General features: G+C 38.4%; 1 pseudogene; it reads left to right on the forward strand.

The window, feature by feature from the left end:
• The window catches only part of LOC110133977 (pyridoxal kinase-like), a 46,896-nt pseudogene extending 22,401 nt beyond the window's left edge, over positions 1–24,495 (forward strand).
• Positions 24,496–25,246: the final 751 nt, after the last annotated feature.

Genomic DNA, 25,246 nt, shown 5'->3' on the forward strand with positions numbered 1-25,246 from the left:
GAATCATTCCATGGCAATATATGAATATCTATACAAGATACCTCCTTTTTTTAATTCATGCTACAATAATATAACCTCATATATTATAAACTTTTTTTATCCTATATTATAAGAAATAATAGTCAAAACAATCTAATAAATGCATTTTCTGAATTTGGGGGAGGTGGTTTGCACAAGATGTTAGTGATATCACAGTAACTAAATACAGCATGTTTCCTGTTTCCTTGGAGCCCATATACAAGTTAGTAAGAGAAACATTAATTAAACAGTTACACAAAGAAATATAACCTTGTCATTGTAATAAGTAATGTGAAGGTTACAAGAATATGCCACCCCAAAATATGCCTCACCCCAAAATATGCCTCTTCTTTAGCACTGCAATTCAAAAGCATCGATTCTTTGGTGGTCAGCTTTAGAATTCCATGGACAGAGGAGCCTGGTAGGCTACAGTCCATGGGGTCAAAAAGAGTCATTCATGACTAAAAGAGAAAGTGAAAGTCGCTCAGTCTCTCTGACTCTTTGCTACCCCATGGGCTATACAGTCCATGGAATTCTCCAGGCCAGAATACTAGAGTGGGTAGCCTTTCCTTTCTCTGGGAAATCTTCCCAACCAGGGACTGAACCCAGGTCTCCCACATCTCAGGCGGATTCTTTACCAGCTGAACCACAGGGAAGCCCAAAGTTTGTAAAATTTTCATCCAACAATGCCGTTTTAGATTGAATTGAATTACTGCCCTGATTTTTCTCCCCTCAACCATCCACATTTTTCTGTGGCCTCATCATGAGACTGTTTCACCACCCTTTGACTTTGGCTTGGCCGTATGACTTCCTTTTACTGAGGGTCTATGGGCAGAGGTAATAATATGCCAGTGCCAAGCCTGGATCTTAGCAGGATAAGGGTTGTGCTTATTCTCTTGCACCCCTATGCCAGTGCTATGAGAGGAAGGGACATCTCTGACAAGGAAAATGAGAGACACTGAATATGCCCACTCTGCCTTTGACCTTCAATTAGAAGTGGGACCTGAGGCACCACTGTGTGCAGAGCACCATCTAGACAAGTTCAGCTGAGACCAGCCAAGCCCCAGAAGACAAACAGATATGCAAGATTAAATGTGTTATTGCAGTCCACTGAATTTTTGGGTGGTTAGGTACAGATCATTGTTGTAATTTCTCAGAATCTTATTATGTTAGGAGCCTGAGGATCCCTCCATTAGAAGAGTCCTTCTCTAAAGCAGCATTAGGAAGTTCTAGATTAGAATAAGGCATGTCAATCAGAAGTAATATTTTCCCTAAGTCTATGTTAGCTCAATAGGCTTTAGTTTTGGGGGGAAGCAAATGAGCTCAGTAATGTGCGCCACATGCTTTAAGATGCTGAATGGGATATTTTGATTCAACTTTAAAAAACTGGTGAAACCTCTAAAGCTGTAGACGGTAGGTGATATATAACTCCCTCACTCAAAGAGAGCTACAAACATATTCCCACAGAACTTAATAACATGTGATTAAATTGGTTCTTTGACTATCAACTCCCACCACCCACTTTCAGTCTTTGGTAAAAATGATTGGAAGATTCATGAGGAAATTACTTAAAGGAAATTCAAAAGAGTAGAGAAGCCTGTGCCTCATTCTGTGGAAAGGAAAGAGTGTATCCCCTGTCCCACCACCACCAAGTAAAGAGAGGCAATCCCCCAAATTATTCATATAAATAAGAATTTTCTACAGCATCTCTCTCACTATTTAGATCTTCTGCTTGTAAAACTATGGAGCTCATGACATAAAGCATGAGAGAATTCTTAAGAAAAACTAATGTGAGTCTTCTGGGTTTGTGGGTAATGTGAAGGGAAAGACTATACATACTTCTCTTGGGAAATTCAGAGGAGAGGATGATGCCAGCCTTGGTAACACTGAGTGACAAGCCGAAGGGAGAGGATGGTACAGTAAGCAGGCAGCCATATGCCTTAGTTCTTCTGGGCAGTAAGTGAGCATAGTAACATATGCCATATGTTATGGGACATTTGATGGGATGCTGAATAGGGTATTTCATATCAACTTGAAAAATTTAACTAAACTCAGCATTTTATATAGCTAGAGGGCATAAGTTCCCTTGGACCACAAGGATACCACTGTGGGTAAGTGGCTTGATCTGGAGTTGTGGACTAGGGAACGGAATGACTGGGGAACAGAACTAATAAAAGGGAGGAAAGAGACCAGCACAAAGGGATTATCTATTGTGTAAGAGCCTACATAAACCTATGCAGGCCTGATATGTCAGAGTGTTGAGAGGGTAACAGGCAGGAAGGCCAGGGGTCTCCAAATGGAAAAAAAGAGGCTGCAGGTGCCAGACATTTTTCTCTCTCTTAAGTGGCAGGAAGAAACAAACCAGCAATATGTCGTTCCTTCTCTATACAAATTTAAAAGGAGGTTTCTCTCAACATGCGGTGTGGCCATGACACCTGGTCTCACCTGAAGCTAACTACTCTCAAACCTCGAGTTAACCAATACATTTCTTTTTCGTATGGAAATGTTGTCTTAAGCTATGTTAATGAACCCCAGACTCTATCTTCAAGTTGGTTCTGCCAAACAGCCTAAATTACTTACTCAGGTATTGTTCCCCTAATCTATGTAAATGAAACTATTTGTTGGTATTCTGCCCTTCTGAATCGTTTTATGGCCAGGGATGAATTATCTGGTGCCATTCTAAATTTTATGACATGTCTTTCTTTTCAGTAACAGATTGCGAGTGACTATATAACATACACCTAAAACACTGGGGGGGGGGGGTACTCTTTTGCCCCCTTCTGATGCCTATGTCAGAAGCTTTCTCTATCTCCTTTATACTTTAATAAAACTTTATTACACAAAAGCTCTGAGCGATCCAGCCTCGTCTCTGGCCCCGGATTGAATTCGTCTCCTCCGGAGGCCAAGAATCCCGTGTCTAATCGTTCAGCAACAACCTTTCAGTGTATTGAGAATCAGTCTATACCAGTATCCAACCACTGAAAATATCTGCTCTATTTCTCTGTTGCATCTAAACCCTACCTTGGCAGTGAGAGAGTCAATTCTTAGCTTTGTTTGTTTGAATTTATTTATTTTAATGAAACAAAGATGAATGTTTTTAATGATAAAAGGTAAAATTCACAAAGAAGATGGACATCAAAAACGCTTAGACACCTAACAACAAAAGCAAACAAACAGAAGAAATTGTCCACAGATTTGGTATGAGGAAAGGGAGAGGAAAAACTTAAAAAAAAATTTTTAATATTAAACAAGACCATTTTTATAGTTGACCGTGACTATATATAGCTGCACGATCTGCTACAGACATGGCCATCAGGTCAGGAAAGAAGAGCCTATATTAAAACACAGAAAAGGGGAAAGAACAAAGCTGTCCTTTTATTGTACTTTACTAAGCTAAACTATTTGTATAAAACTAGCTCTTCTGTGTGGTAAAGAATTTGACCTTGCCCCCAAAGAGCTTGGCCTTTGTCCTAAGCTTGTGCCGGTGTTTGATGTCTTTGTTCAAAGATGGGGGCTTTGACCGCACTGGACTTTCCCATGGTGCTGGTCCTGGTTGGAAAACCAATCATGTGATTGAGAGTAGGGGTTTTGTGCTTGCTTCAACAACACCTATATTAAAACTGGAACAATAGGTGGGAGCTTTGGAATTTCATAGTATCAGTTGACCTGGCATTATCGGTTGAATGTTTGTGTTCTTCCAAGATTAATATATTGAAGTTCTAAACCGCAACCTGATGGTATCTGGAGATGGGGCTTTGGGGAGGTAATTTTGGTTAGATGAGTTCATGAGGGTTGGGGCCCTGTTCCAATGAGACTGGTGCTCTCATAAGAGACATCAGGTAGCTCTTTCTCTGTGAGCCCAGAGCAAGATGGTGATTAAAAGTTGGGAGAAGAAGCCTCAAAATGATATCTACCTTACCAAGACATTGATCATGGACATCCCAGCCTCCATAACTAGAATAAATACATTTCTTTTGTTTAAGTTATCCTGTTTGTGGTATTTTGTTATGGCAGTCCAAACAGAATAATCTACCTGCTGGCTGAGTTAACCACATGGGCAATAAATCAATTATATACCCATGTAACAAAGCCTCAGTAAAAACTCTGGACACTGAAACTCAGGTGAACTCTGTTTGACAATATTGCAGGTGTACTGTCACTATCAATGCCAGGAGAGTAGATCTTCCAGAAGTCAATAGAAGTTTCATATCTGGAACCCTCCCAGACTCTGCCCTATGCATACCTTCCCTTGGCTGTTATTTTCATATATTGTCTTTCCCTGTAGTCATCTGAAATCATGAGTATACTGGCTTTCAGCAAGTGTTGTGAGTTCTTCTAGCTAATTCCTCAAATTTAGACTGATTATGGTAACCTCCAAAACTTGCAGTTGATGTCAGAAGTCTTGGGCAGAATTGGCAGTCCAGAAGTATGTATCCTCAAACTTCACAATATGGATAACTTGTATAATTTTACCATATCTATGAGAATAAATGTTTTTTAAGTCTAACTAAATTCATATATATTGTCATGTTGCTCATACAACTGATTAAATTAATTAGCATTAGTATAATTAATAACATATTTTTCCATTTTATAAAAGTAATATAAAAAGATAAAAATTAAAGAACAAAATATATGTCATTTTAGAAAAATTTAGGAAATAAAATGGAATATAAAAAAGGAAATTAAAAGGATTACTAATTATATCAACCAGATACATGCAATATGATTCTATTAACCTTTTAGTGTATTAACATATGTTCTGAGTCATATGAGCTAATATTAACATATTGTTCTGCAGAAAGAAAGGTTGTAACTACTTTCTAAGCACTGCTGAATTTCTAGACTCCAAACAATGTCATCTTTTCCTAGTCTCTTTTTATTTGTTTACTTGCTATGCTCTTCTTTCTTCTATATGTACAGTTTATTCTCAGAGTGGCAAGATAACTGCAGTAACTGAAACATCATATATTCTTGGGTTCAAGTTCAGTAGGAAAGCTTGTTTACAGGCAGACCCCAGAAACAGTCTAGGAATTGAATGTTTCATGCCCAACCCCGAACTATTGACTGGCTTGAGCTTAGACTACGTGGTTCACCACTGTGGTTGTGGGTGGGGAGGAGAGTCCGCAAATGAACTTCATGGAGTGATGTCAGAAGAGGAGAAAAGAACTGCTAGAGGGTTCAAGGAAAAACAAATGGTAGTCACAATATACTTAAAGGCTATTGGTAGTTCTCTGTGAGTTATTTCCAAAATATGTCCTGAAGTATTCAAATTTTCTTGTGGTTTTGTTTTTTAAAGAATAAGAGCTTAAGGTTCTAGATTATATTTCTGTCAAATTTCTTAATCATATCTTTTCTTTCCAGTTTGTCATTACATTTTATTTGATGAACATTTGTGTACAGGAATTTTTCTAAGGGATATAAATTATCCATTTTTTGTGGTTTCTTTCATTTGTTTTGTGCTTTTAAAATTCCTCCATGTAATACAATCAAAAAGTATCCACATATTTACATTTGTATTGTTTATTGTTTTGCTTTCATTTTGTTTTATATTTCTTGAATAGTAATATTATAGTATTTGTTCATGATCCTCCATGCGGCATACAAAGAAAAACACATTGGCATGCCAAAAGAGTACTTCATATTTTTCTGAAATTTGTCTGCTTGATTTTCTCTGTTAGAAAATTCAGACAACTGTGTAAACTCTTCACATCCTTTAATGAAAAATTAAAGAATTCTGTCACACTTGAGAAACCCATGAATCATGCTTTCTCCTGTTTGCAAAGGCTAGCCATCTACAGAGCTTTGCAACCACAGATCTTACCAATTCCTGTCATAACAGGAGATGAATTCCTAATGGTTATGTAGTGTGTGTTGTGGTCATGTTGGATATGATCTGACAGTCTAAGATCATTCCTCAGGAGGAAGAAGAAATAATCCATTGGATAAAGATTTTTCTCTCATGTCCTAATTATGAAATCTTTTACTCTACCTTTTTTGAATTTACTAATAATTTAGCACCTTAAAACATTCTGGCATCACATCAGGAAAAAACCCTGAAAATAGATAGGAGCTGAGTAGGAAAATTCTGCCTCACTGTGTCTAACAAGACCATTGCCTCTGATAGCTCCTAGAGAGCAGAAGGAAACTGTCAAGGTATCTCAGCTGAAAGATTCCCAGGGGCTTCACCAAAACACCATGGTCTCCCTAATAACCAGCCTTTCTGACTAATTTGTAGTCATATGTTTCCTATCTTATTCTGATTTGTGAGACTTGTGAGGATGTTTCATCTAATTCTATGGGAGGGTTGGAGAAATGAATTCCATGCAATGGTTAAACAATAAGGAACATTAAAAAAAAAATAGATGTGCAACAGGGGCCTAAATTGAAGGACAAAAGCTGTGAGTGCACCATGATCTCCAGCTTGTCAATTCTTTTCAGGCAAAAATGAAGGGTCTCCTTAGACAAATTGAGAAAGGACCCTGAAGTCTGACAAGTAACCTCACAACCAAGAATCTATATATGACAGGTACCAAAACTCCTCTCTCTCATTTCACCATAATATTCACATTCAAACAAGCATCAAATACTGTGAGATTCACCTCTAAGTAATCATTTGTCCACTTTAACCTGTCACAATCACCAATTTAGAATGACGCTCAACTGTTTTACTATAATAAGTTCTACCCTGCCCCACCCAATTCATCTCCAGTCTTGCCTTTTTCCCTTTTCCATTGCAGTGAGTCAAAGAATGATCTTCCTAAACACCACTCCTAAAATACCACTTCACTTCAGGAATTCCTCTTTGACCTTTATATAAAATCTAAACTTCTTAAAATCACTCTCAATATCCTTGGGATCTTGTGAACCTATCCAGCCATCTCTCATCCCATTCTCCTGTCATATTCAATGCTTCAGCATCCTCAAATTCACTCAGAACTTTAACTACAACATCCTCTCTTATTCTCCATGTCTCTGCTTTAGGCTTTTCTTCTTCCTTTGAAAGCTGTATTCTCCATGTATCCATTGGACCTCCTCTCCTGCATTAGTCTAAGGAGTGTTGATCCTTGAAGTCTCCTCATATAGAACATTTTCTCCAGGAACCAAATTCTAACCCTCCAAATCAGCAATAGTTGCCTCTCCTACAAGCTTCTATCACACCCCAATTGTCTAACATTCTCTAGCATGTCACCCTGGATTATAATTACCTGCATCATGTTTGATTTTTTTCTATTTCCCATACTTAACAAACTTCTTGGGCAGAGATTGTGGATTTCATGTTTATCAACACACGCTTGATACACACTAAATTCAAATCATTATTCACATCCTTGAACAACATAAAACTCACTCTGTGTTTGGGAAAAGAATGGCTTCATCTTGACTTGTGTCAGTGAAACAGTTGATAGTAATGTCCTCCATTTTAGCCTAGGGAAAGCTGCTTAAAGTGTCCTGCAAGAGACAGCTATAAAAGATCTATAGATAGCAATTATTAATAATAAAGGAGCATACAATAGTCAAGTTGCTAAAAGAAAGAAAAAATAGAAATATAGGGGAAGAGAAGGGCTCAAAACTGGTATCGGATCATCAGAGTGATGAAGAGAGAAACGGGTTGGGAATTTCACCCATGGTTGAGGGTTCTTGGTGAGTGGAACAAATCCAGTTGGCAGGGACAGAGGTACGATGCACAGTAGCGGAGCTGAAATAGCAAGGACACAGGAAACGGTGAAGGCGGACATCTCTGCAGATCAAGGTATCAAGAGGGAGAATCGGGACAGAAGTGGAAAGAAGATTTAAAAGGGCATAGAATACAGAGATGCCTCCTTAAGATCATGTGAGGAGGAGTGGGAAGAGTGTTGGAGTGTTCCTGGTTTCTAGTCATTCCACTAGGTGATGCTCAGAGACAATTTTTAACTTTATTGTTTTGTCACCCACAGTCCTTGAATGATATCACACAACAGTGTAGCTTTTGAGGGATGCAAATGATGACTATGTGTATAAATATAAAATCACTGTATTACATAATAATGTTACTTTTTATTGAGCCTTCACTTAGAGCCTGGCAAGAGGTAAACTAATAAGTATGCATCATGCTACTTCTGGTAGGCTGAATAAAGACCTAGGACCTGTGAATGTTTTCTGATATGACCAATGGGACTTTACAGATGTGATTACATATCTTGAGATGGAAAGATTATTCTGGATTATCTATGTGGCTCTAAATATAATCACAAGGAATGCAGATGGCCACTAGAAGTTGAAAAAAAGCAAAAAAAAAAAAAAAATTATCTCCTAAGAGCCTCTAGAGAAACCTGCCAACACCTTGACTTTAACCAAATGAAGCTTGTTTAGGACTTCCGAGTCTAGAACTGTAAGAAAAGACATTTGTATTGCTTTCAGCCACTAAATTGTGGTAATTTGTTACAGCTGCCAACAGGGAACTAATATCCTACTTAGTTCTCACAACCACTCAATGTACCAACTATGACTGAAAGTACAGTTCAGGTGTCTGATCCAGGTAGTCTGCATCTAGTCCTGGAAGTCTGATTCCATGAGAAAATTGACGGACATGCCCCATATATACCTATGATCAATTCAGGTTGCTCAGTGGTAAAGAATTTACCTGCCAACGTAGAAGATGCAGGAGACGTGGGTTTAATCCCTGGGTCAGGGAGATCCCCTGCAGGGGGAAATGGCAACCCACTCCAGCGTTCCTGCCTGGACATCTCATGGACAGAGGAGCCTGGCAGGCTACAGTCCATGGGTCGCAAAGATTTAGACATGACTTAGTGACTGAGAAAGGCATGGACACAATCATATTTGTGTTTTTGATTAACCAATATCAAACATTCAAAACTGGAAAGGTACATTTTTGGAAAGTTGGAAAATTTTTTCAGCTATTTTTCAGCTTCAGTTTCCTGATTGTTTCCTGTAATAGAATAATTACTCCTTTTAATAAAGATTTTGAAAAACTCTCTTAAGTCATATTAATTATTAACTATTGCAATCATGTTATTATTATATTCACACACATAATATGCTTAGCTGTAATTAAGGTAGGATTCCATTCTGGAGGAAAAAAGGTATAAAGTTCATAATGCGCATAGTTGACTATTAAAGATTTGAACCTACAAGTTAGCAGACATGAATTTCAGCCACATACTTTCTCCTTAGAGTACAACCTTGAATAAGTAATTTAACCTCTCTTGATTCTCTTATCTATAAAATGTGGCGTTTGCCCTATCAGCCAACTTCCTTCTCTAAGATTCTAGGAGTCTGTGATTCAATTTGTTCCTTAAGCTTGTGGATGACACTGGACTTTTCCAGATAGAAAGTTATATTTTGCTGGTTCTGAATACACTGCTCAAAGCTTGATTCTAAACAGAAATCCATTCCATTTGGTCTATTCAATGCTTTGCCTTGCTGGGAATGCTGATTTTGTAGCAGACTCAGACTGAGGCAATTACCCATTACTGGCTGAGCCAAAATCTGGAGAAGCATTTACTGAGCATGCAGTATTTGTCAAACACTTCTGCATATTATTTCTTTAATCCTCACCAAAAAACTTTCAAAATAAGTGTATCATGCTAGTTTAATAGGTGAAGAATTTGTAAGAGACATACATAACAAGAATTTTTAAGTGGTAAACTATCCTGATCCCAAATCCATGCCTTTTCTACAATTCCATACTATATAATAATAGCTTCTACATGTTGAGTGCTGCAGGTGATTTTATTTTCTAAAAATGGTCACACAATGTATGTAACCCATCCCACATGTTCGTAGTACGTGACTGAAAATCTTCCCATTAAGAGGTATTGTTCCATTGTGTCTGGGCAGCGACTTGTAAGTGCTCTAACAAATGGAGTATGGTAGAATCACATTACTGAGTTCTGCTCTCTCAGGACACTCATCCTAGCAACCCAGCCATCATGCCATGTGTGTGTTATGTTTTTCCAGCAAGAATACTGGCCTGGGTGGCCATGACCTCCTCCAGGGGATCTTCCCGACTCAGGGACTGAACCCACATCTCTTACCTCTTCTGCACTGGCAGGCAGGTTCTTTACCACCTGGGAAGCCCAACATGGAGGCAAGGTTCATGGGAAGAGGTAATTGCTAAGGTGAAGGACAGAAGAGCAGATAAAAAACCATCCCCACTGTGACCTGGCTGAATTCTGGAGCCACAGAACATGTGGACAGCTGTACACCATTAAGTTTTGGGGTGATTTGTTAGGAAGCCTTGGAAAGTGGAATAAGTGTATGTCATATACGTGTGTGTGTGTGCTAAGTCACTTCAGTTGTGTTTGACTCTTTGCAACTATGAACTATAGACCACCAGGATCCTCTGTCCATGGGATTCTTTCTCCAGGCAAGAATACTGGAGTGGGTTGCCATGACCTCCTCCTGGGGATCTTACTGATGCAGGGATTGAACCTGTATCTCATGTCTCCTGCATTGTCAGGAGGGTTCTTTACTACTAATACCTCCTGGGAAGCCCATATCATATACACAGTACCTTAACATTTTCTCATTTTACAGAACTGAAAACAGGCTCAAATAGACTTTATGACTCATTCTGACCCATACTATTAGTATGTAAAGAGACGAGGATTAAAACTCAGGCTGTTGTTTGGGGGCTTTTTGTTTGCTTGTTTTCCCAACACCCATGTGACATTCACTTTACTGCATTATCTCCTGAAAGTATCCCAGTCTGGAAGTTTGTAAAATTTTTGGATACTCACAAGCCTACAGAATAAACCACATTTTAATATGACATTAAATTTATAATATTTGGTAAGTCAAAGACCATTCTATATATGTAACCTAACATCAACAAACAAAATCTTTTAGGAGACCTCATTATTTCCAGGTCACTTATATCTTGGGCCATATTATCAGTTTCATTGGCTTTAAGGTATATTCTTATCTTGTCATTTTACATTGGAAGATATAAGGACATTTTATTTTGAGAGATGTAGCTTTCACAAGAAATACAGCAATTAATACATTAACGTATAATGTAGTAACATTTTACTACTTCAAGTACACTGAATAATTTGACTCATTAAAACTGATTTCATATAAGCGCTTGGAAGCAGATGTAGTTGACTGCCTATCTAAAAATCATTCCATCTTTATCCTTGTTCTCAAAACTATGATGTTGTTTGATATCTACCACCCCTCTTCCAGGCTAGTGACAGATTATTTTTTAAATTAAGATGAGTTTTGCTAAAGTTTTTTGTCTGCTAGGAAAAAATATCTTAAAAAGAAATTATGAGGTAACTGATTTGGAGGAGGAAGTTCTAAAATAATATTATAGACAGCTTTCTTTTAAAATTAAGTCACTGAAACACTAGGTCAGACCCCAAAGAATGCTTTGTTCTGATTGCTTATTTTAGATGTTCCACTATGTCTTCTGCATTTCTTTTCTGAAGCCAGACAATTTTTTTCAATTTTTTAACCCTCTGTGGAAATAGGTCAATAATTTCACTGTGAAATTAAATGTTGATCTTCCTTTCTTTAAATATGAAACAATATAAATACTGGTACATTGTATAAATCTTTGCTATGCCTTCTCAACTATAATACAGTTGTTGCATTGTTTTGTTTTATTTGTTTTAAGAGGAGAATGTTCCCCTTAGAGTAAATCAAGGATTTTGATTGGTGCAATAGATATTTGAAACTAGTTTTAAGGTGCTGTGCCTTTTAGTGGTAATTTAACAAATTCAAATGCTATCTAACATCCTGAGAAATTTTGTCACTGATAGAATCCGGCTCACAGTGAATGAAATGGAAGGCATATTTAAAGTAGACATATGTTTCTAATAATACTCTTGTGTATGCACTGTTATTCTTTCAATGTAGATGAGGTACACTGGTGACATCATCCTTTAAATTCTCTTTAGGTAAACCAGATGGTTGAATGTGAATGCAGTAATAATGTTAAACGGTCCAGAGAGGGTAGTTTAATTATCTTTAAGAATGTAACTAATACCCAACATGTGTATTTTTAAATGGGTATTTATATTGAAAAAAAAATGATGTCCCCAAATCTGTTTCAGACAATGTTCAGTTAAACTAAGTGATAAAAGTTACAGGTTTTCCTTAAAAAAAAAAAAAAAAAAAAGGAAGAAAAAACAATATCTTGAAAACTACAATTACGATATAAAAATGGAAAGGACAAACAGAACTTCAACTTCTTTGTCCACTCTTGAAATCTTAGAGCTAGAAATTTGACAAATAAATCTTGTCTTTGTGGCTTTCTTGTGCATTCCATATACATAATGTCATGGGAAGAGATTAGCTTCTTACAGTGATATAATGAGTCTAACTCAGGTTGAAGCCAGAGGAATCAAAGTAAACTGAGTTGATCCAAAGAAGAAAAAAGTAAAAATAAATTTTAAATTTGAGATTTGAGATTTTTATAGGTGCAATTTCACCATAATTAATGGTTTGCCTTGGATCCTACCCAGTGAGTTTCCTCCCACCCTGAAACTGTAGATATACTAGGAAAAGAGAAAAAGTTGGGCAGAAGGAAATATATGAAGTTAGCAGAGGTGTAGTAAAGAAGATGTACCATTTGCTGATGATAAGAGGAAATGCACAGCATTTTAACTAAACATTCAAAGTTAAAATAAGTTTGAATTGATAGTTCCAAAGATTGTGCTAGATTTTACTTTTCTGAGGGTGTCACAAATCTCTATTTAATCTTACATAAGCTTAAAATGATCATATATTTAAGGTGGATGATCTATGCTTAGATTTTAAAAACTAACCAGAATGTTAGAATGCTATTATTTACCAGCACTAAAGATGTCTTCAATTCCAAGGTAAAATTAAAGTTTTGTGCTATTTCACTGTATTACCTTGAAAAAAAGTAAAATTCAAATTACGTTGATCATAGAAGGAGGAATGATGTTCATGATGATGATGGTGCAGGAAGAAAGAAGCACAAGTCTCTTGGCAATTTCTGTGTTTCTATTATGTTTGCAGAAAAGGCATGTATTCTGGTCTATTTATTGTCTTATTCATAAGAGGGGAAAAGTCTGATATGTCCACTCTGGGATTATACAGTTCTCCCATTAATGGGGTGAGTTAGCCTAATAAAGAGATGGATTATTAGTAAGTCAACTTAGTTTACATCTAAATTTACATCTTCAAATTACTCATGAGAGAAATGAATGCGACATTTTGTTTTTTGCCTGACCTCTAAGTCTATCTCTCCACTGGTTCCAAACTTGAAAAAAAGAATAAACCTTGAAAAATGAAAATTCAGTGTGTTTGAATCTGAGATACATTCTACCTGAATTTTTCATCTTAGGAAATACATGAGAAATAACAATATTGAATCAGAAAAATATTTCACCTAACTCTGTGTCATACAGAGATTGTAAAAGGATATTTGCAAAGATAAACATTTCTGAGATCAATGATTGCATTTATGATTATCACTTCAGTTCAGTTCAGTCACTCAGTCGTGTCCAACTCTTTACGACCCCATGAATTGCAGCATGCCAGGCCTCCCTGTCCATCACCAACTCCCAGAGTTCACTCAAACTCATGCCCATCGAGTCGGTGATGCCATCCAGCCATCTCATCCTCTGTCATCCCCTCCTCCTCCTGCCCCCAATCCCTCCCAGCATCAGGGTCTTTTCCAATGAGTCAGCTCTTCGCATGAGGTGTCCAAAGTACTGGAGTTTCAGCTTCAGCATCAGTCCTTCCAATGAACACCCAGGACTGATCTCCTTTAGGATGGACTGGTTGGATCTCCTTGCAGTCCAAGGGACTCTCAAGAGTCTTCTCCAACACCACAGTTCAAAAGCATCAATTTTTCGGCGCTCAGCTTTCTTCACAGTCCAACTCTCACATCCATACATGACCACTGGAAAAACCATAGCTTTGACTAGACTGACCTTTGTTGGCAAAGTAATGTCTCTGCTTTTTAATATGCTGTCTAGGTTGGTCATAACTTTCCTTCCAAGGAGTAAGCGTCTTTTAATTTAATGGCTGCAATCACCATCTGCAGTGATTTTGGAGCCCAAAAAAATAAAGTCTGACACTGTTTTCACTGTCTCCCCATCTATTTCCCATGAGGTGATGGGACCAGATGCCATGATCTTAGTTTTCTGAATGTGGAGTTCTAAGCCAACTTTTTCACTCTCCTTTTTCACTTTCATCAAGAGGCTTTTTAGTTCCTCTTCACTTTCTGCCATAAGGGTGGTGTCATCTGCATATCTGAGGTTATTGATATTTCTACCAGCAATCTTGATTCCAGAGTGTGCTTTTTCCAGCCCAGCATTTCTCACGATGTACTCTGCATATAAGTTAAATAAGCAGGGTGACAATATACAGCCTTGACGTACTCCTTTTCCTATTTGGAACCAGTCTGTTGTTCCATGTCCAGTTCTAACTGTTGCTTCCTGACCTGCACACAGGTTTCTCAAGAGGCAGGTCAGGTGGTCTGGTATTCCAATCTCTTTCAGAATTTTCCACAGTTTATTGTGATCCACACAGTCGAAGGCTTTGGCATAGTCAATAAAGCAGAAATAGATGTTTTTCTGGAACTCCCTTGCCTTTTCAATGATCCAGCGGATATTGGCAATTTGATCTCTGGTTCCTCTGCCTTTGCTTTCTTTCTTTTTTTTTTTTTTTTTTTTTTTATGTTTATTTATCTGTTTGGCTGTGCTAGATTCTAGTTGTGGCATGTGGGATGTAGTCCCCTGAGCAGGGATTAAACTCTGGCCCCCTGCATTGGGAGCCCGGCATCTTAGCCTCCAGACCACCAGGGAAGTACCCCTTTGCCTTTTCTAAAACCAGCTTGAACATCTGGAAGTTCTCGGCTCACATACTGATGAAGCCTGGCTTGGAGAATTTTGAGCATTACTTTACTAGCGTGAGAGATGAGTGCAATTGTGCAGTAGTTTGAGCATTCTTTGGGATTGCCTTTCTTAGGGATTGGAATGAAAACTGACATTTTCCAGTCCTGTGGCCACTGCTAAATTTTCCAAATTTGCTGGCATATTGAGTGCAGCACTTTCACAGCATCATCTTTCTGGATTTGAAATAGCTCAACTGGAATTCCATCACCTCCAGTAGCTTTGTTCTTAGTGATGCTTCCTAAGGCCCACTTGACTTCACATTCCAGGATGTCTGGCTCTAGGTCAGTGATCACACCATTGTGATTATCTCGGTCGCGAAGATCTTTTTTGTACCATTCTTCTGTGCATTCTTGCCACCTCTTCTTAATATCTTCTGCTTCTGTTAGGTCCATACCATTTCTGTCCTTTATCGAACCCATCTTTGCCTGAAATATTCCCTTGATATCTCTAATTTTCTTGAAGAGATTTCTACTCTTTCCCATTCTGTTGTTTTCCTCTATTTCTTTGCATTGATCGCTGAGGGAGACTTTGCTATCTCTCCTTGCTATTCTTTGGAACTCTGCATTCAAATGGGAATATCTTTCCTTTTCTCCTTTGCTTTTCACTTCTCTTCTTCTCACAGCTATTTGTAAGGGCTCCTCAGACAACCATTTTGCCTTTCTTTCCCATGGGGATGGTCTTGATCCCTGTCTCATGTACAATGTCATGAACCGCCATCCATAGTTCATCAGGCTCTCTATCAGATCTAGTCCCTTAAATCTATTTCTCACTTCCACTGTATAGTCATAAGGGATTTGATTTAGGTCATACCTGAATGGTCTAGTGGTTTTCCTTACTTCCTTCAGTTTAAGTCTGAATTTGGCAATAAGGAGTTCATGATCTGAGTCACAGTCAGCTCCTGGTCTTGTTTTTTGCTGACTATACAGAGCTTCTCCATCTTTGGCTGCAAAGAATATAATCAGTCTGATTTCGGTGTTGACCATCTGGTGATGTCCATGTGTAGCGTCTTCTCTTGTGTTGTTGGAAGAGGGTGTTTGCTATGACCAGTGCGTTCTCTTGGCAAAACTCTATTAGCCTTTGCCCTGCTTCATTCCGTACTCCAAGGCCAAATTTGCCTGTTACTCCAGGTGTTTCTTGAATTCCTACTTTTGCATTCCAGTCCCCTATAATGAAAAGGACATCTTTTTTGGGTGTTAGTTATAAAAGGTCTTGTAGGTCTTCATAGAACTGTTCTACCTCAGCTTCTTCAGCATTACTGGTTGGGGCATAGGCTTGGATTACTGTGATATTGAATGGTTTGCCTTGGAAATGAACAGAGATCATTCTGTCGTTTTTGAGATTGCATCCAAGTACTGCATTTCAGACTCTTTTGTTGACCATGATGGCTACTCCATTTCTCCTAAGGGATTCCTGCCCACAGTAGTGTATATATTGGTCATCTAAGTTAAATTCACCCATTCCAGTCCATTTTAGTTTGCTGATTCCTAGAATGTCAACAGTCACTCTTGCCATCTCCTGTTTGACCACTTCCAATTTGCCTTGATTCATGGACTTAACATTCCAGGTTCCTATGCAATATTGGTCTTTACAGCATCGGACCTTGCTTCTATCACCAGTCACATCCATAACTGGGTATTTATTTTTTTTGCCTTGGCTCCATCCCTTCATTCTTTCTGGAGTTATTTCTCCATTGATCTCCATTAGCATACTGGGCACCTACCAACCTGGGGAGTTCCTCTTTCAGTATCCTATCATTTTGCCTTCTCATACTGTTCATGGGGTTCTCAAGGTAAGACTACTGAAGTGGATTGGCCATTCCCTTCTCCAGTGGACCACATTCTGTCAGACCTCTCCACCATGACCCTGACCGTCTTGGGTGGCCCCACACTGCATGGCTTAGTTTCATTGAGTTAGACAAGGCTGTGGGCCTGTGATCAGATTGGCTAGTTTCTGTGATTATGGTTTTTGTCTGTCTGCCCTCTGATGCCCTCTCGCCACACCTACCATCTTACTGGGGTTTCTCTTACCTTGGACGTGGGGTATCTCTTCACGGCTGCTCCAGCAAAGTGCAGCCGTTGCTCCTTACCTTGCCGGAGGGGTATCTTCTCACGGCCGTCCCTCCTGACCTTGAACGTGGAGTAGCTCCTTTCAGCCCTTCTGTGCCCCGCAGCAACCGCTCCTTGGAAATGGAGTTGCTCCTCTCCACTGCAGCCCCTGTCCTCAGCCGTGTATAGAAAAGTATAAATTTACTACAAAACTTCTAACCTGGAGGTCCCAACCTCTAAAATGTTGCATGAATTATCTGTGGCAAATCTAATAATCAATCAGGAAGTAAGGAAGCTAGAGATTTATTTGTGTTTAAAAATATATACAGACATCAAACAATGCCTTCCATGTTGACTTTTCTCTGCTTACCTGTTTCTGATACAGTATATACCATGGTATATGATTACATGAAATCAACCGAAATAAGAATCAAGTTGAAAACTGCAATGGAGTTTATAACCAAATACAGGCAACACATGCGATTTTCAAATTCCCATTCAAGTAGATCTGTTGGCAATAAATTTCTAACCCAAGCTAGCCACTGAGTAAAAAACAGAGTGAACAAAGAAGAAAGCTTTCTTTTGTTGGTGATTAGATAAGGTGAAAATGTTTCCAAGAACATGAAAAAACTTGCTGTCAGGAACCAAATGAAATAAAGTTAAGGTGAGCATATAAAGGTAAATAATTATAGTAGTAACTAATTGTGGACTTTCCTAGTGACGCAGTGGTTAAGAATTCATCTTGCAAGGCAGGGGACACAGGTCGATCCTCAGTCTGGGAAGATCCACGTGGTGAGGGGCAACTAAGTCCGTGTGCTATAGAGCCTGTCCTCCACAATAAGAGAAGCCACTACAATGAGAGACCTGTGCACTGCAGCTAGAAAGTAGCCCCCACTCACTCCAACTACAGAAATCCTGCGATTTACAGCAGAAATACAGCAACGAAGGCCCAGTAGCCAAATAATAACCGCAACAAAATTTTACTGATATGTTGAGCTATTGTCGCCCAGCCCCAAGACCGATGAAAGAGCTGGGAGCCAGTGACAGAGATGTTGGCAGCACATGTGCGTGCTCAGTCTTGTCTTGACTCTTTGCGATCCTGGACTATAGCCCCCCAGGCCCTTCTGTCCTTGGGCTTCCCAGTCAAGAATACTGAAATGGGTTGCCATTTCTTTCTCCACGGGATCTTCCTGAACCAGGGATCAAACCCACGTCTCCTGCATCTCCTGCATTGGCAGGCGGATTCCTTACGACTGAGACACCAGGGAAACCCCAGATGGCATACTAGAAGGGAATTTTACCTGTCCTCAGCAATATATTCTGGAGTGATATCTCAGCATGGACAGCAAATAGACAGGATAGGCAGCCATCTTTGCTACTCTGAGGAGAAGGAGGCTATAAAATATAAGGAAAATTGACAGCAGGTTGGCTCATCACAAGGACTTTCCTTTTAATGAACTATCAGGTGAGTTGCATCTGCCCTAAGGATCAGAACTATCACAAGCTGGGGTTGAGGGCAAGCATGTTCATGTCAGTAGGGTATACATGTAGTGTGGACTACTTGAGCAAGGAATGTACAGAGAACAAGAATACAGCCATCTTGAGTGTCCTGACCAAACACCATACTAACTCTCTGCTATGACATATACACTGTCTCTTTCAAGTCTCACAATTCTATAGAAAAAAATATATGTATAATGATTATTTCTACTCTACAGACAAGGATCCAAGGTTTAGGTAGCTGATGTAAGTAACCCAAGCCCATGAAACTAGTAAGAAGTTAAACCCAAATTCAAATCCAAGTCAGTCCAGTTCCATATCCCAAGCCCAAGTTACATTGTATAGTATTGTAATAGAGACAGAAAAGAAAGCTTAGATAAAAATAATTACATTTGTAAACGTTCCATTAATGGCAGGCCACAATCTGAACACCACAAAATATAAACCAGAAAAATCATTATTTAGGAAGGTTTTGGTGTGTAATAAACTTTAATGACACTCAGCCAATATTTTATTCCATGAGATGTGCTTACAGAAACATTAAAGAATATGAAAACCTAAGAGCTGATGATTTCCATGATCTTAAACATCTTCATCAAGGTTACCTGAATTAGTTGTTTCCATCTGAGCTGTCCAATCAGTTATTTTTCTTTTTTGGAAATTAATATGGTGGTGATGGTTGTTTAGTGACTAAGTTGTTTCTGACTCTTGTGACCCCATGGACTGCAGCCCTCCAGGCTCCTCTGTCCGTGGGATTTTCTAGTCAAGAATACTGGAGTGGATTTCCATTCCCTTCTCCAGAAATTAATATAAATGAGTCATATTTGTAAAATTTTAAAATAATAGAAATACATTGTTAATAACATTATACCTTTCTTCATATATAAAGTTGGAACTATTGACCTGAATTAGGATCTAAATCTTAAACTGTTTGATTTTTCCATTAATGAAAATGAATTTGCAGTGATTGACAAACTCTCAAATTACCTTTATAATTAAACATATATACATATATATCAAACATACGTATATCAGTTGATGGGGATTCTGCCAGAATGTTAAAAGGTTAACTTAGGAAGCTAAAGGGTTATGTCTGGAGTAAAAGATACTTGAATAAAATCAATTTTTATACACCTGGTCCTGACTTTTTACCAGATTAGAACCATGTTTTAATTTTTAATCTGCATTCTAATCACCTGAGGATCTTGTTAAAAGCAAATCCAAATTTCATGAGACACCATGCAGCAGAGATTCTAAATTTCTGACAAGCTCCCTGGTAATACCAGCACTATTATTCCACTGACCATGTTTTGAGTGCTAAGGAGTTAGGGAAAGCAGCCTCTGGTCAAATACAAGAGATACTACTAAACTGTTGTCCAGCAACTCTTTCCTCCAAATATTCCCTTTTCTCTCCATCAACTCTGGTACAGTGGAAACCATCAAGATTCTATTTGATTCACATCCCAGGAGTGAGCTCAGAACTCAACCAATCAGTTTCTTGTCAAATATTGAGAACTGAGACCCAGAGAGAGCCAATTTAGTCTTTCTCAGTTACCTCATGACTTTACATAAATTCCAGAGCAAATGCTGGTGGTCATTTTCTATCGAGAGGATGAGCAAGAAAAAAACTGCCTTTCAATGAAGGAGAAAAATAAAGCATGATATTCAGAGAAAGATAGACATAAGAAGAACCAAGGGACTAACTTAATGTATTCTTTACTGTGTCCCCATTCTAATTTCTATCCCCAAGGCCCAAATACATAGCTGTCCTAAAAAATTAGCTTTTTGCTCAAGAGAAAGTTTCCATTTCATACAATCTAAGGACTGCTAACTTTATACTCTGAAGTGTAACATATTTTATCATTATACATCTAAAAGCACATGAGCTTGGGAGTCATAATCATAGTTGCCTCATTTATGTGTAGTGCTGGACATCTGTGCTAAGTAGGCACAAGTATGTATATAATGATATATATTACATGCACATTGTTGTAATGAATATTTGCATCAAATATATTATTTCAGTACATCTGCTGCTTTATATTTGGTTCTAAATAAATAAAGATAGCAATCATTAAAGATGTGCAATGATAGAAAAATCTACTAAGTGATATATAAGACTGAATAATATATCTTTATAAACTAGGAAAACTGCTTTTAAAAAATGTGTGTGTTTCTTCTTTCAGAAACTTAGTAGTTAATTATGATGATGAAAAATCTTACATTAAATACATATGGTGATTGCTAACAAAAGCACCAGAACGGAATTTTCCTTTATATAAAGGTATTTTAAACTACTCTGGTGCTTAGATTATTATTCACAATATCTATTCATATTTAACTGCTTAAAAGTTTAGCCTGATTAAGCAAAACATTTACAAATAAGCAATGCCATAAAAACATCTCCACATTTTGGACTCTGGCCAAATCAACTTTCTGTAAACATTCAATGATGAATTCTATAATTGAATAGCTAATAAACCCATCCAACCTTAATCTTAAACTGACTTCACACATATATAGCAATCAGTTCATTTCAGTAACACAGGTGTTATAGAGCTATAACAAACTGGGATCTGAAGGAAAGAACAAACACCCTATTTCTCAAGTGTTTAGACTAACTGCAGTGCAAACTCAAAGTATGGTTGTTAATCCTAAACACAACCAATAACATTGTTTAAATAAATCAGCAAAATTAAATTTCCAGAGCCAATCTATAACATAGAATTGACTTTGTGAAGTAGTAACTCAGACTGGTCCCAAGTTGACTTTGCAGCCAAGAATTCACACTGTACAGTTAATACATTAAAATGTGTCATAAATTTACAGTAAAGATGATGGAGATTTCTAGTGCTACTAGGGATTTGAAAGAAACAAATGAAAATCTTCTCTAGAGGAGAAAAGCTTCATTTTAGGACTCAGAATTCTCATGGAAAATTTCCCCCTAAAACATAAGTAGTTCTAAGAAAAATTATTCAAAAAGTATTCAAGGGAATAAGACACTATATGTAAGAATCAGCAAAAAAGACAAAAAGAAAAAAAAAAGAAAAAAGAATCAGATCGCAGAAGTAAACCATGAATTCATCAAATATCCATACTATTTGAATAAAAAGTAATCATGCTGGCTAGAATTAAAGAAACAAAATATAAGCTTGAATCTATCTTAAGGAAACTGGAAACAATAAAGGAAGCAAGCACCTTTGGAAAAAACTCAGAGAACTTAACAGAAAGTTAAAATATAAAAATGAAAATAGAAGTTCAGAGAGTGACTATAGGAGATTAGACACAATAGAGGCAAGGCATTTCTGCAATCGAAGCTAGGTAAGAAGAAAGCACCCAGAACGTACCATAAAGAAGAAAAACAGAAACTATGAAAAAGGTTAAGTGATGGTGAAAATAACTGAAAGAGTCTAACATAGTTCAATTACTGGTCCATCAATTACTAGTCCAGATAAAGTGAAAGGAATTACTCAGTAAACAGAGTGTGGCTGAGAATATTCTATAACTAATGTGGGATGCCAAACAAAAGATTCAAAAAGTGCAGTGTGGGGTTTACAGAATAAATTAAGGAAATCCATACAAAGAAATATTTTAATGAAACTTCAGACAGCAAGTAAAAAGATAAAAATATTACAGTGAGATAGAGGAAAAAGGTTCTTTTCAAAGGAATAAACACTAGATAGTTTACTTCTTAATAACAAAAATAGAAACCAGGAGATAGAGTTCCTTCAATTTTAAAAAAAAAAACAGATCACACCAAATATCACAGACAATTGAAAAGAGAAAATCCTCCAAACTCATTCTATTATTCATGGATATGCCTGATATTAAACCCAGAAAAATATATTATCAGAATGGAAAATACCAGAACCGTTTCATTCGTTAATATAGATGCAATATCCTAAACAGAATATTAGCAAATGGAAGCCAAATGTATTTTTCAAATAATATCTGTTGGCCAAGAAGATACACAAGTTATGGGAGATTAGGTCAATATTTTCAAAGGCATACATTTAATTCAACACATTAACAGATAATAGGGGGAAAACGTGATCATCTATTTAGATTGAAAAAAGTGTTTAATAAAATCCAATACACATCATAATGAATATTATTAGTAAGCAAGAATTTATAGCAGAACATTCTAAATCTTATAAGCAGAACAGATCTAAGATAAATACCATCCTGAAAACATTAGTTTTTTTTATAAACAGGACTAAGACAAGGATACATAGTACCAATATTTTTATGAAACATTGAAGTCTTAAGAAAGTGTAATAAGAAAAAGAATGAGACATCAAATGTAAAATAGGAAATATATTATTTACATAGAAAACAAAGAGTTTGTAAGTTACTATAATAACAGTGAGTTTGCTAATTTATATAATCAATATATAGCATACAAACTTTGTCAGTTGGGTTTCTAATTAACAGTAATAAACATTTTGAAAATACAATGATACCATAACCTACAATACTATATCAGTAATCTTTTAAAATGTTTAAGACTGCTAACAGGGAAATTTTTAAAGCTTTATGAACAGATATTTATTAACATCTAAATATATGGAGTAATATATCATGTCTGTGGTCGAAAGACTGATATTTGGAAATAATACATCTCCTGATAAAGATTATATCCAGTACAATTCCAATGTACACCAAGGTTATTCATGAAACATAATCTGATCCTAAAACTTTATGCAGAGAATTAAAAGGCCAATAAGAGCCAGAGAACAGGGTGAAAGGCACTGCCCAGAAAGTGATCAGTAATTATCATAGAGCTACAATAAGTGAGAAGTGTAAACTGGTACAAGGGTGAGCAAAATATTAATAACAACTGAAATAGAAAGCTAAGTATAACCACCCATGCTGATACATGACAGAGGTGAAATTTCAGATCAGTTGGGAAAGGAAAATGTTTAGGGGAAAAACGACTATCCATATGGAGAAAGATAAAATTTGAATCAACTCCATTCCATGTATAAACATAGAGTGCAAAAATTTAAGGATGTGGTAAATGTCAAAAATGAAATGTTTTCAGTGTCTGGTAGAAGAACCTATTTTAAAAGATTTTAGATTTAGGGCCACGAAAACTTCTATAAAATACCTTTAGGGACTTCCCTGGTGGCCCAGTGGTTAACGATCTGCCTTCCAATGCTGGGAACCGGGGCTCCATCTCTGGTAGTGAGCTAAGATCCCATAAGCCTGCAGTGCCTCAACTAGAGAGCCACCTGCTGCAAACTGCGGAGCCCGCTGCGCCCTGGGCCACGCCAGAGTCAAGCCAGCCAGCTGCAAGCGAGAGTCCACACGGCTCAAAGGGAGAGCTCGGCTGCCGCAACGATGACCCAACGCAGTGGAAACTAAATAAATACATGCATTTTAAAAGAAATAAAATACCTCTAGAGAGGGAGCCTGCCTGGCACGCTCACTCAGAGCTTGTCCAGAGCCCAGCCCCTGCTTGTGGCTGAGACGCGGACCCCGCCCGGCCTCTGCCTGGAACCCCACTGTGCCCCTGCCCCGCCACCCCCACTTCAGGGAGGGGGTACGCCAGGTGCTCCCCATTCAGAGCCCCAAGGTCCAGAGTTCTGTGCCCAAGCGAGTGGCCACGTTTCTCTGCAGGTTTCGCGGTTTGAGGTAGATGCCCTAAACTGTTTAGTTGTCAAACCACACAGGCTACTCACATGGGAAGGGCGGGGAGCTGAACTCAGACGAGCTCCAGGAGCTATACGACGGGCTAAAGCTGAGCAAGGTGAACCAGATGACTATATGCTCCCAGTTACATGAAAGGCGTGCTCTTCCTGGCCAGGGTGGTGGGCATCGTGTGGAGCTGAAGCAGCAGAACTCCAGACGTGTGTGCACATGCACATGGGACAGAAGTGGAACAGAGAAGGTCCGTGTACCACCGTGGGGATCTCCTTCCTGTTTACACAGAGAAGTCCTGCAAGTTGCAGAAATCATCACTCCCAACTAGTCTGAGGCTGAGTTGCTGGGTGGGATAGAGCCAGGTAAAAGCCTTAGTGGTGACAGACATGCTGCATTCTGGGCACTGACAGAGTGATCATCACCAGCTCAGAACTGTGGTCCCCAGCACTCTCAAGGTGGCCTGCAAGAAAACCCCATCGGCCGTGCCCCATGTTCTGCAGCAGACCATCAAAAAATGTGCAAAAGCCACTCTGGGGAAGGACTGAAGCACAGCCTGGCCCAGCTGAGGATGATCCAGAGCAAGAAGGACATAGAGAACTGAGAAATCATCATCCAGGTCAAGGTGCTGTGAGGGCCGTGTGAACCCACCTCCTTAACGTCCAACTTTAGGTAGCTCATTTGTGTCCAGGTGAGAAATGTAACTGTTGCCTTAGAGCTATGACCGAAACCTGATAGATATAGATATAGATATATATATATATATATTTTTTTTTCTTTCATAAGTGTCCAGCATCTGTTAACTGGGAAAATGTGCCCCCTCATGCTTTTTAGCTATAACAAAACAACCACAGAAATTTGTAATTTGGGACCCCCAACCTTCCCCCAAGGCTCCTGGAAAAACCAGCTCTGTATTCATTTTCCGGGGCGTCTTCCCCAGGGCCCTGGCTGGCTTGGGGTAGGTGGTATATCCAAGTCCAACCAGAGGATGAGACCCAGAGAGGCCCCTGTGTCTGCATCCCTGAGTCAGGAGTTAGTGTTCATGTCCAGAAAAATGATGCTAAATATCTTTAAGCTTGCTCTGCCCTCACCTGTGTTCCCGCTTCAGAACTGTTTGCCTCTTCCTTTATGGCAGGTAGGAACCTGGAGCTGGGGGGAGCA

Source organism: Odocoileus virginianus, chromosome 29, assembly GCF_023699985.2.
Source record: "Odocoileus virginianus isolate 20LAN1187 ecotype Illinois chromosome 29, Ovbor_1.2, whole genome shotgun sequence".
NCBI lineage: Eukaryota > Metazoa > Chordata > Mammalia > Artiodactyla > Cervidae > Odocoileus > Odocoileus virginianus.